A 13,795-nucleotide genomic window follows, 5' to 3' on the forward strand; every position below is an offset into this window, starting at 1 on the left:
TTAAGGATCTGGCGTTGCCGTGAGCCGTGGTATAGGTCACAGACGCGGCTTGTATCTGGTATTGCTGTGGTTCTGGCGTAGGCCAGCGGCCATGATAAAGCTCGTCTCATCCACCAGGCCTGCATCCTTGCAGCCCTTTTGCACCACAGTAGGAACTCCCCTTCTCTGCTTGATCTTAATCATGCCTGGGCTCTCCTGAAAAACGTCACCAAGGAAATTCACCAAAAGATTACCTCTGGTACCTATGATAACGCTCATCTCATCCACCAGGCCTGCATCCTCGCAGCCCCTAAATGTAGGCCCTTCGGGTCCTCTCTTGTTTCCTGATGCCCTGGCTCACCCACTGGAGTCCCAACAGAGAGCTTAGACCCATCAGAAAGAGCGAGACCAGGGTGAGGTATACTTTAGGGAGCTCTAGGATCTGAGCAGGAGTGATATATAAAAGTAGATTGCAGGGGCACTGAGCATGTGCAGCACAGCAGAGGCAAACCCATGGAGACAATGAACAGCAGACTCTACAATGGAGAAACGATGTGAAAAGGGCCTAGGGCAGCCCATTGCTGGGGAAAAGATTGGAAAATTAGGTGAAGTGACAAGAGACTTCCAATCAAATCCCCAGATACATATTAAGTGTCCGACTCCGTACAGCCATCAGCCATGGGCGATACAAAGACGTATAGTATCTGTTTCTTGCCCTCAAGGAAAATATAATCTACTTATAGAGGTTAGACATAAAATTCCAGAGAAGTTAGATAACAAAATACTTAAATAGCAATTCACAGTGCCACACAATCAATTGCTAAATGAACTGTGGAGCTGATGACAAGCTCTTAGAATTCTGAGCCAGAAGAGATTATTTGGTTATTTATGTCCTAGGCAGGTGCATATTTTCTTGCTGGGGAGTGGGGGAAGAAAGGGTTAACTGAGCAGGGCAAATCAATAAAACTAAGAGGTTTTTTTTGTTTGTTTGTTTGCAGAGATCAATGCAATTAGTAAACTTTTAGCTAGATGAAGAGAAGATGCAAATAAAATCATAAATGAAAGAGGACACATCACAACGGATGACACAGGAACAAACAGGATGATAGAATTATCAAAAATTGTTCATATAATTACTATGAACAATTATATATGTCAACAAATCGAGTAAGCTAGAAAAAACAGATATGGTCCTAGAAAAGGAGGGGAAACCAACCCAGGCGCTGCGAGGATGCAGGCCTGGTGGATGAGATGAGATTTATCATAGGTACCAGAGTTAATCTTTTAGTGAATTTCCTCGGTGACGTTTTTTACGAGAGCCCAGGCATGATTAAGATCAAGCAGAGAAGAGGCGTTCCTACTGTGGTGCAAAAGGATCAGCGGCCTCTCTGCAACGCCGGGTTGCAGGTTCGCTCCCCAGCCCGGCACGGTGCGTTACGGATGCAGCATTGCCACAGCTGCAGAGTAGTAGATTCGGCCCCTGGCCTGAGAACTCCGTATGCCACAGGGGGGCCAAAAAAGGGGAGGGGAAAAAAAAAGATCAAGCAGAGAGGAAGTATGGAGTGGGGTAGCTTCAACAGAAAAAAAGTCCCTTTTAGCTCTAATATTCCATGATTCAAAGTTACTTACTGGTATGAGTGGAGCTGTGGCCTCTAAGAAAGATATGAAATCCTAAACTCATGTACTTCAAAATGTGACTTTATTTGGAAATAGGGCTTGATCATCAAGTTAAAATGAGGTCATTTAAGGTGGTCTCTAATCCAATGACTGGTATCCTTTTTTTTTTTTTTTTCTTTTTTTTTGCGCTTTTTAGGACAGCACCCACGGCCTATAGAGGTTTCCAGGATAGGGGTCAAATCAGAGCTGTAGCCTCTGGCCTACACCACAGCCGAAGCAACGCCAGATCCGAGTCGCATCTGTGACCTACACCATAGCTCACAGCAACACCGGATCCCCAACCTGCTGAGTAAGGTCAGGAATTGAACCCGAAACCTCACGGTTCCTAGTCGGATTCTTTTCCACTGCACCACAACAGGAACTCCCAGGTATTCTTATACAAAGGGGAAATTTGGACACAAAGACAGACACCCACAGAGAGACAAGATGACAGAGGCAGAGATCAGACTGATGCAATTTCAAGCCATGCAATGCTTGAGGCTGCCAGAAGCTAAGAAGAGGTAAAGAAAGGAGTTTCCTGGTTGCCTAGTGGTTAAGGATCCAGCAAAATCATGGCTGCGGTGCAGGTTCAATCCCAAGAAATTCTGCATTCTGCGAGGACACGGCCAACAAAAGAAAGGTAAAGAAGGATTCTACCCAGAGTCTCAGAGGAAGCAGGGCCCCAGGGACACCTTCTGGCCTCCAGAACCTTGAGACACTACTTTTCTGTTGTTTTAACCCACCCAGTTTGTGGTCTTTTATACCGCAGTCCTAGCGAACTTTCCTTCTCCGTGCTTCCTTCACCAATGGGTTTTTCCTTAGTCAGGCAAAGTCAGCATCTCCCTGAGTTTGCACAATAACCACAGCTGTTCCAAGTATGCTTTTGAGAAGGAAATCTTCCAAAGTGTTCCCTCGGAGATGACCTCCTGGTTTTTTTCTTGGCAGAAAGTCCCAGCGACTCAGTTCCCTCAAGACCTGCCCGTCTGCCCCCGCGAGCCTCCCATGCACTGAGGCGGAGAATCTGATGGTGGTAGCTGCTGAGCTTTGGTGTTCAGTTATTTGGAAAAAATTCTTTTTGCTTCCATTAGAACATCAAGTTTCCCCAATCTATGGGCCAATATCCACAAATATTTATTGAGTCTGCCCTATATACCAGGTGGGATATATCCATACACAAAAGAGACCCCAAATCCGCACCTCTGTAAAGCTTATATTCGAGAGGGGAGAGAGAGGCAATAAACAAAAGCATAACGCATTCATTACACAGTAGGTTATGAAATGATCACGTTTATGGGAGAATGTAGAACAGGGTAATAATCGGATCTTTATTTTGTTGCTCAAAGAGTCCCAGCTTTAAGCCATTAGGAGTGACTTCAGGTTGGTTCCTGGGTCCTCCCACTATAGCCCCATCATTTTCTCAGCACTTCATCATGTCCCAGGATTGTGTTTTACTTTCCATGCCCAAGTTCTGGAATCAACTACTTCCCCAAGACATTTTAGGTATATGTGTGTATATATATATATGGAAAAATATATATATTTATATATGGATACATATATATATATGTGTGTATAATTGAAAATGGTATTTAGAAACCACAATCTGGGTACTACAGCTCCAGATATGCTCATTGCTACTGGGTTGTCATTGCCTTCTGAGAAGACAGAACGGAAATACATAGGGGAAGCCTAACACATTCATACACATATCCATATTTATTTCTATGTATATCCACGTGTAAATATAAAAAAATATAGGTTATAATTACATTTCCATTTCCAATCCAACACCACACAGGCTTCATTCTAGCCCTTTCTTTATTTCTTTCTTTTCTTCTTTTCTTTTCTTTTTTTTTTTTTTGTTTTTGTTTTTTTAGGGCCACACCCACAGTATATGGAGGTTCCCAGGCTGGGGATCCAATCGGAGCTACAGCTGCCAGCCTATGTCACAGCCACAGCAAGGCCATATCTGAACCAAATCTGTGACCTACACCACAGCTTACAGCAACACCAGATCCTTAACCCCCTGGGTGAGGCCAGAGATTGAACCCACAACCTCATGGTTCCTAGTCAGATTCGTTTCTGCTGCACCACGACAGGAACTTCCTCTTTTTTTATTTCTAATTTCTTTTTCTGACCATGAAAAACTTGGCTCTTGTTATCCACAGTATATTTATTTTTTGGTTCAGTAATAGAATAAATATACTTACTCAATAGAGTACAATATTTGTGTGCTCTTCTTTTTGTCTGTAGCCTTACAGCATCCAGTCAAAATACTATATTTAAAAGTTACATAGGTGGTTCAGGAGTTTCCTTGTCACCTAGTGGCTAAAAATCTGGTAGAGGTGCAGATTCCATCCCTGACCCAGGAACTTCTACATGCTGTGAGTGTGACCGAAAAAAAAAAAAAAAAAAAAAAAACTACTTAGTTCTTTAATTCTTCAATAGGATTATCTTATTCACTTGGAACACCAGTTTATTTGCTATGCTTTGTATGCCATTTGGGTTTCTTCCACTTATTCTGGTTGGGTTTTGTTTTTGTTTTTTTTAACTTTTATTAGAGTTGATTCACAATATTCTGTCAATTTCTGCTGTACAGCAAAGCGACCCAGTTACACATGTAAATACATGCTTTTTCTCAGATGATCCTCCATCATGTTCCATCAAAAAGATTTGATATAGTTCCTGGTGCTATACAGCAGGATCTCATTGCTTATCCCTTCCAAATGCAAGAGTTTGCATCTACCAACCCCAAACTCCCAGTCCATCCTATTCCCTCAACCTCCCTCTTGGCAACCACAAGTCTGTTCTCCATGTTCGTGAGTTTGTTTGTTTTCTGTAGATAGGTGCTTTTGTGCCATATATCAGATTCCAGATATAAGTGATATTATACAATATTTGTCTTTCTCTTTCTGACTTAGCTCACTTAGAATGAGAATCTCTAGTTCCATCCACGTGGCTGCAAGTGACATTATTTTGTTCTTTTTTATGGCTGAGTAGTATTCCATTGTGTATACGTACCACACCTTCTTAATCCATTCATCTGTTGATGGACATTTAGGTTGTTTCCATGTCTTGGCTATTGTGAATAGACTGCAATGAACATAGAGATGCATGTGTCTTTTTGAATGTTTTGTCTGGATAGATGCCCAGGAGTGAGATTGCTAGATCATATGGTAGTTCTATATTTAGTTTTCTGAAGAATCTCCATACTGTTTTCCATAGTGGTTGTACCAATTTATATTCCCACCAACAGCATAGGAGGGTTCCCTTTTCTTCACATCCTCTCCAGCATTTGTTATTTGTAGACTTATTAATGATGGCCATCATGACAGGTGTGAGATGGTACCTCATTGTAGTTTTGATTTGCATTTCTCTAATAAATGCAAATGAGCATTTTTTCCATGTGCCGTTTGGCCATCCATATGTCTTCTTTGGAGAAATGTCTATTCAGATCTTCTACCCATTTTTTAGATTTGTTTGTTTTTTTGCTGTTAAGTTGTGGTTTCTATTATTTATTTTCTAACTGGGTATGTGAAACATCACCATGGTTCTAAGGGTCAAGGCTATAGAAAAATTGTACTCCCCAGCACTTGGTATTATCAGTATTTTTAACTATAGCCATCCTAATAGGTGTATAATGGCATTTCATTGTGTCTTTAACTTGCATTTTCCTAATAACTAATGATGTTGGATATCTTTTCATGTGCTTATTTGCCACCTTTATATCTTTTTTGGTGAAGTGTCTGTTCAAATCCTTTATACATTTTCTCATTGGATTGTTATCTTAATGTTTTTTTGGGGGGGTTATTAAAGTGTAGTTGAGGAGTTCCTATCGTGGCTCAGTGGTTAACGAACCTGACTAGTATCCATGAGGACTGGGTTCGATCCCTGGCCTCACTCAGTGGGTTAAGGATCCAGCATTGCTGTGAGCTGTGGTGTAGGTCGCAGACATGGCTTGGATCTGATGTTGCTGTGGCTGTAGTGTAGGCCGGCAGCTATAGTTCTATTGGACCCCTAGCCTGGGAATATCCACATGCCATGGGTGTGGCCCTAAAAAGACAAAGGACAAAAAAAAGTGTAGTTGATTTGCAATGTTGTGCCAATTTCTGCAGTACAGCCAAGTGACTCAGTCATACTCTAAATGTTGAGTCAAGAGAATTCTTTGTATATTCTGGACTCAAGTCTTTTGTCAGATATGTGATATGCATATCTTTAATTTTCTTGTGTCTTGTCTTTTCCTTTTCTTAACAGGATCTTTCACAAATCAAAAGCCTTTTATTTTGATGAAGTCCAACATATCAATTATTTTTTCTTTTATGGCTTGTGCTTTTGGTGTCGTGTCTAAGAACTCTTCACCAAGTCCTAGGTCATGAAAATTTCCTCCTAGATTTTGTAGGAGGAAATGTAGTGTTGCATTTTATACTTATATCTATAATTCATTTGGAGTTACCTTTTCATACAGTGTACAGTTTGGGATTGAGGTTCTTTTTTTTTTTTTTTTTTTTTTGGCCTTTGTAAGTACAACTGTACCATTACTACTTGTTGAAGAAAACACTATCTTTGCTCCACTAGGTTGCTTTTGCCCCTTTGTCAAGAATCTGCTGATCAACTTGTGTAGATCTATTTCTGGACTCTATTTTGTTCCCGTGATTTGTGTCTGTCCCAACAGCAATACCACTAGTCTCGATTACTGCAGCTACATAGTAAGTAGTAAAATCAGGAATTCTGATTCCTCTAAATTTATTTTTCATTTTCAGTTGTTTTAACTATTCTAGCTCCTTTGCCTTTATGTATACATTTTAGAATCAGCTTGTCTGAACCTACAAAAATTCCTGATGGAAGTTTGATAGGAATTATATTAAACCTATATTTAAATTTGGGGAGAAGTGTCATCTTTGTAATGTTGAATAAGCTAATCCAATTATTGTATATTATTTATATAATATGTATATTATATGTAAGATATTATAATCTATAATTATTGATGTTTTTGACTTCATAACACTTGACAGTTTTCATCATATTTTGTACATATTTTGTTGGATCTATACCTAAGTTTGCACTTTTAAGAGCTATTTAAAATAGTATTGTGGGAGTTCCCGTCGTGGCGCAGTGGTTAACGAATCTGACTAGGAACCATGAGGTTGCAGGTTCGATCCCTGGCCTTGCTCACTGGGTTAAGGATCCAGTGTTGCCCTGAGCTGTGGTGTAGGTTGCAGACGTGGCTCGGATCCCTCGTTACTATGGCTCTGGAGTAGGCTGGTGGCTACAGCTCCGATTAGACCCCTAGCCTGGGAACCTCCCTATGCCATAGGTGTGGCCCTAGAAAAGGCAAAAAGACCAAAAAATAAATAAATAAATAAATAAAATAGTATTGTGTTTTCGATTTCAATTTCCAATTGGTAATATGTAGAAATATGACTGACAGGACTGATTTCTGTATGTTAACCACCTCCCATCCTTTGGCTGTAATTTTTTTTTTAATTTTTAACTATATAGCTGGATTCCACCTCTTCATACTTCATGAAGTTCTGCTTTGATATTCATAGATTAAAGTGGTCTGTGAATTTCTTTTTGCTGTTTTGTCAGCTTTTGTTATTTGTCTTAGTTCAGGCTGCTATAACAAAGTACCATAGATGGGGCAGCTTGAACAACAGAAACTTATGTCTCACAGTTCTGGAGGCTTCAAGTCTAAGATCAAGGTGCTGTTCAGTTCTTCCTGGTTAGGGTCTCATTCCTGGCTTGCAGATGGCCATCGTCTTGCTGTTTCTCAACGTAGCAGAGAGAAAGGGGGATCACTGTGGTGTCTCTTTTTATAAGGGCACTAACCCCAGCCTGAGGACCTCATCTAAACCACTTTCCAAAAGCCTCACCTCCTAATACCCACCACACTGTGAGTTAGGGCTTCGACATATGAATTTTGTCGGGAGATACTACAAGCTGTGGCAATATTGACATTCTTCCAAAAAAAACCACTGAGGGAGTTCCTGCTTTGGTGCAACAGGATCAGTAGCATCTATGGAGGGCTGAGATGTGGATTTGATCCCCTGCCCAGCACCGATCCCCGGCCCAGCACCGTAGGGTTCCAGTATTGCTGCAGGCGAGTGGGTTGAAACTGTGGCTCAGATCTGATCCCTAGCCCAAGAACTCTGTATGCTGTGGGGTGGCCAAAAAAGAAAAAAAGAAAAATCATTGGGCAGTTTCCTTCTTCCTCTCTGCTCTGGAGGAGTTCAATGAGCTTTGAAATTCTGTGTTACCTGTAGATTTGAAAGAAACTATGGGCTTGTTGGGGCTGTCTTGGACAGTTTCTTCAGCTACTTCTATAATTATTTGTCTGTTTGGATTTCTACTTAAATCAATCTTTTTTTTTTTCTTTGTCTTTTTGCCTTTTTCTAGAGCTGCACCCACGGCATATGGAGGTTCCCAGACTAGGGGTCTAATCGGAGCTACAGCTGCCAGCCACAGCAACAACCACAGCAACGCAGGATCTAAGCCATGTCTGTGACCTACACCACAGCTCACGGCAATGCCAGATCCTTAACCCACTGAGTGAGGCCAGAGATCGAACTTGAAACCTCATGGTTCCTAGTCAGATTCGTTAACCACTGAGCCATGAAGGGAAGTCCTTAAGTCAATCTTAATAAATTTTATTTTTATTTTATTTATCTTTTTTTTTTTTTTGTCTTTTTGTCTATTTAGGGCCATACCTGCGTCATATGGAGGTTCCCAGGCTAGGGGTCCAGTCGGAGCTGTATTCACCGGCCCACACGACAGCCACACAGGATCCAAGCTGCGTCAGCAAACTACACCACAGCTCACGGCAACAGCGGATCCTTAATTCGCTGAGTGAAGCCCGGGATCTAACCTGTGTCCTCATGGATGTTAACTGCTGAGCCACAATGAAAACTCCTATTTTTTAATTTATTTTGTTTTTTTATTTTTTAATTTTTTAAATTTCTTTTCACTTTACAAGCAAGGCTTATGGCATATGGATGTTCCCAGGCCGGGGACTGAATGCCAGATCCTTTAACTCACTGTACTGGGCTGGGGATCAAATCTGCACCTCGGCAGCAACCCCAGCTCCTGCAGTGGGATTCTTAACCCACTGCACCCAGTAGGAACTCCCTATTTTAGTTTTAAATCACCCTAATTTTCAAGAGTAGCACTGCATGTGTTAAATAGGCTTTGCTGATTTTCCCCTTGCCTTTATGCTATATCCTATCATGCAGCAATTAAAGAGAGTAAAATAGATCTATATATGCTAACATGGAAATATCTATAAGACAGAAATGGGCAGGAGCAAGTCTCAGAGACAGAGAGAATCCATTTTTTAAAATAAGCTTTTATTGGAGTTCTCTTGTGGTACAGCAGCTTAAGGATCTGGTGTTGTCACTGCAGTGGCTCAAATCACTGCTGTGGTATGCAGGTTTGATCCCTAGTCTGAGAACTTCCATATGCCCTGGGTGCAGCCAAAAAATAAGCTTTTATTTCAGAATTAGAATCTCCTCTTTATACATAAAATGGATGCAGAATGGTCTGAAAAAAAGAACTTACTAATACCTAATTGTAGTTGGAGTTCCCACTGTGGCTCAGCAGGTTAAGAACCTGACATAGTGTCCATGAGGATGTGAGTTCGATCCCTGGCCTTGCTCAGCAGGTTAAGGATCTGGCACTGCTGCAAGTTGCAGCATATATGGCTTGAATGCAGTGTTTCTGTGGCTCTGGCCTAGGCCAGCAGCTGCAGCTCTGATTCGACCCCTAGCCTGGGAACCTCCATATGTCATGGGTGTGGCTATAAAAAGAAAAAAAAAAAAAAATCTAGTTGTAGCAGTATTATCCTTAGACCTGAGCAAGAGGGACCTCTCCTTTGGGCACTTGCTTTAGAGGGCCTGCTCATCCTCCCTCCAGGTGCACCACGCCCACGGAGGACATGCCCACCTGGAGCCTGAGCTTCCTTCTAGACCAGGCTTCCTGTTCCTGAGACCCCAGCGTTCCCTCCAGAGTCTGAGGGGGGCCTTGCCCCAGGTACGTCCTCTTAAGCATGAAGTGCCCCACTGCTGTGACCACTACTGGCCCAAGCAGTAACTCAGGGGCGCCATTTGAGGGGACGTGGAGGGACAGAGGTGTGCAGGTTAGAGTCTCCATCCATGTATCCACAGGGCCCTTGCGGTGTAGACGGCGTCTGGCAGGGGAAGAAAAGGGAGAGCCCCGCTGTCACATTCGGAGAAGGGACTTGGGAAAGTCCAGAAATTCTCAATCTGAACCTGGTTGCCCAGGTCAATATGAAGATACACTGGGGTTCCCATCGTGGCTCAGTGGTAAAGAACCTGACTAGTATCCAGAAGGATGCGGGTGCTATCCCTGGCCCTGCTCAGTGGGTTAAGGATCCAATGTTGCCGTGCGCTGCAGGGTAGGTCGAAGGTGTGGCTCGGATCTGGCGTTGCTGTGGCTGTGGCGTAGGCCAGCAGCAGCAGCTAGGATTCAACCCCTAGTCTGGGAACCTCCATGTGCCATGGGTATGGCCCTGAAAAGACCAAAAAAAAAAAAAAAAAAAAAAAATTTTTAAATGAAGATATATTTATCCAGGTAGGAGGATAGAACATTTTTATGTAACTTCGTTAGCTGGATTTATGAGCCGTAAATGTCATGGAGGGCCTGGTTAGTCGTGTTCCTTCTGGAAAAGAGTGGGGCTTGAGAGGATGTTGTGCCCTAAACTCCCAGATTCCTATACGAAAGCCCTAAATGCAACCCCACCCCCTGTACCTCAGAAGGTGACTATATTTGGAAATGGGGCCTTTTTTTTTTTCCTTTTCTTTTTTTTTATGGCTACACCTGCAGCATATGGACATTCCCAGACTAAGGATGGAATTGGAGCTGCAGCTGCTGATCTACACCACAGCCACAGCAACACCAGATCCTTAACCCACTAAGGGAGGCCAGGGATGGAACCTGCATCCTCATGGATGCCAGCTGGTTTTGTTAACCTGCTGAGCCACAAGGGGAACTCCCGGAAATGGGGCCTTTTAATGGGATGATTACGTTCAAATTAGGCTGAACCCTGATCCAAACTGGCTGGTGTCCTTATGAGAAGAGAAACTTGGACACACCAAAAGACCCTGGGGGCTCGCGTACCGAGGGGCGAGCACATGAAGAGGCAGCAAGAGGGCAGCCATCTGCACCCCAAGGAGAGGGGCCTTAGAAGAAACCAGCCCTGAGGGCACCTCGTTCTTGGGCTTTCAGCCCCCAGAACTATAAGCAAATATATTTCTTTCCTTTAACGCCACCCAGCCTATGGTGTTTTGTGATGGCAGCCTGAGCAGACTTTACCCTTTTCACTCCATTTTTTTCTTCTTTTTTGACTTTTATCTCCAATGCACATGTATCTGCACATTATTTTTTATGCGCATTATTTATGTAATTTAAAAATACATATTAAAATGTTCTCAGCGTGCTTATCTTTCATTTCTCATTCCTAATTGTGTCTTCTCTGTATGTGTTTTTTTTAATCCTCTTGATTAGGCTGCCTAATGGCTTCTCTATTTTACTGTGCGAGGTTTTTTTCCACAGTGAATCAGCTTTTCCATTGATCAATTCTACCTTTGTTCTGTACTTCGATCCATTAATTTCTACTTGTCTTCATTCTGCCCTTTGTTTGCCTTGGATGTTGCTCATTCTGTGTCTTCCTGGGTGGAAGGCGAGACTCATTTATATCTGTCTTTCATTTTCTTTTTCAGAATATAAATGTTTAAGACTAACATTTCCTTTCATAATGGTATTAGCTGTAGCTCATTGCTTTGGACACATAGTGTTTTCTTTTTCTTTTTTTTTTTCCAATCTGGTTTGAACTCGCAATTTTGACTTCCTTTTGTTCTCAAATGGTTTTCAGTTTTCAGGGAGGGGTTTTTATTTTAATTTTTTAAAGTTTTATTGGGGAGTTCCCACTATAGCTCAGGGTGTTAAGAATCCAAGTAGTATCCATGAGGATGCGAGTTCGATCCCTGGCCCCACTCAGTGGGTTAAGGATCCGGTGTTGCCACAAGCTGCGTCATAGGTCATAGATGCAGCTCGGATCCTGCATTGCTGTGGCTGTGGTGTAGGCCTCAGCTTTAGCTCTGATTCGACTCCTAGCCCAGGAACTTCCATACGCTCCAGTTTCGGCCATAAAAAAAAATAATAATAAAGTTTTATTGAAGTATAGTTGATTTACAATGTTGTAATTTCTGTTGTACAACAAAGGGATTCAATTATACACATACACATATCCATTCTTTTGCAGAATCTTTCCCCATATATGTGATTACAGAATATTGGGCAGAGGTCCTTGCGCTATATATCAGGTCCCCTTTGACCATTTATTCCACATATAAGAGCGCACAGATCCCAGTCCCAAACCCCTAATCCATCCCTCCACCCTCACCTGTCTCCTTTGGTAACCATAAGTTGGTTTTCAAAGACTGTGAGTCTGTTTCCCTTTTACTCTACTTTTTTGGCCACACGCATGGCATGCAAAAGTTCCTGGGCCAGGGATCGAACACTCACCACAGCAGTAACCAGAGCCATGGCAGTGACACCAGCAAATGCCTAACCCACTGAGCCACCAGGGAACTCCACTTTCTGCCTTGTAAATAAGTTCTTTGTATCCTTATCTTTTTGGATTCCTCATAGAAATGATATTATACGATATTTGTCTTTCTCTGTCTGACTTACTTCACTTAATAATTTTGCATGTGGCTGGGTGTTTGTCTCACTTCTACTCTGGGTTTTAATTTCTGGTTTTATTACTGGGTGGTCAAAGAGGTCTCTACTATTTCTATTGGGGGAAAGATACTTATATGTCCTTTAGCGCCTTGGTCAACCCTTGGAAATATTCCCGTGGGTCTTTCAACATAAGTTATATCCTCTGTTTATATATTCATTTGTATGCATGATAACATATTATCACTAATACGCACCTGTTAGTTATTTGATTCAGATCCTCTGTGTCCCGTTGTGACCTGTGGCTCCTGGCAAAGCCCCTTCTCCTGGGTGGGTCAGTCGATTCATCTCTGTTCCACCAGCTTGTGCAAGGCTGATGCCAAAGTGCCATTCTCAGCTCTTCTCCTGACCTCACCCTCACCCTGTTGGTTTGATATGGGAGCCCAGCTCAGAGAAAACAAGGTTTGTGATGTCATTGGGTCCTCCAGGATGATAGCCCGGGCTCCCATCAACCCAGGGCTTGAAGACAGTGGCAAGATGTAACCTTCCCTAACTCCTTTGAGACCTCCTCTCCTCTGAGTTCTCCTAATTCTGTGTAAAGATATTGGCCAGTCCCTTTCAGACTTTCTCACTTCTTCTTAGGAAACCTGCACCTATTTAATATCCCAGAGATAGGCAGGGGTCTCCATGCCTTCCTCAAATATGTTCCAGATATCTCCACATGTCCGGAAGGTACTCAGTTTGCTCCACTCTGCCACATTCATTACAGACGGCACGTTCTCCTGTTACCCCATCATTAAATGATCTCTGCTGCTGCTGCTGTTCACCTGAGAGGTGGTGGGGAGGGGTCAGCAGGGGCTTCGCTCTGCCACCCTTTCCTCCTTATGCTCATCAAAGCCAATTGCTCCCGTCTCTTGCCACATTCTATGAAAGCCAAGGGCTGGATCCTCACTAAATTGAGAGGCTATGTGCTGAAGTCTCTGATTCAAGATAAAGGCTATTAACTTTGTGGATCCCTGGGGATGCCTCAAAGGTCATTCTGAAACTAGAGTTCAGGAGGAAGCCGTGTGCCTGCTGATGAGGACAGACAAGGCATGTTAAGATGCCGTTGACAGAGAACACAGTGGCTTCACACTGCGTCTCGAGGACAGAGAGATGCTCCCTATTGTGCCGCCCACAGGCAACTCGATGTGGCCTCTACGTGAGCAGGCTGCACGGGCTTAATAATGTTCCTCTTATGCTCCTGAGCATCACCAGGGAGTCTGTTGAATTGTCTCTAAACACAGCATCCTCAAATTTTCTTTGCTTTTTCTTTACTGATTCACCTTTCTCGTTTTCCTTTCCATTCTTTTTCTTCCTTCTCCTGATCCTGTAACAGATTTGGAAGCACCAGTGTTTCTAATGTCCAGGAAGTATTTTTATGACTCTTTCCCTCTGCTGAAGACCTCATTAGCTCTTTCTC

This window comes from Sus scrofa, chromosome 17 (genome assembly GCF_000003025.6).
Source record: "Sus scrofa isolate TJ Tabasco breed Duroc chromosome 17, Sscrofa11.1, whole genome shotgun sequence".
Classification (NCBI taxonomy): Eukaryota; Metazoa; Chordata; class Mammalia; order Artiodactyla; family Suidae; genus Sus; species Sus scrofa.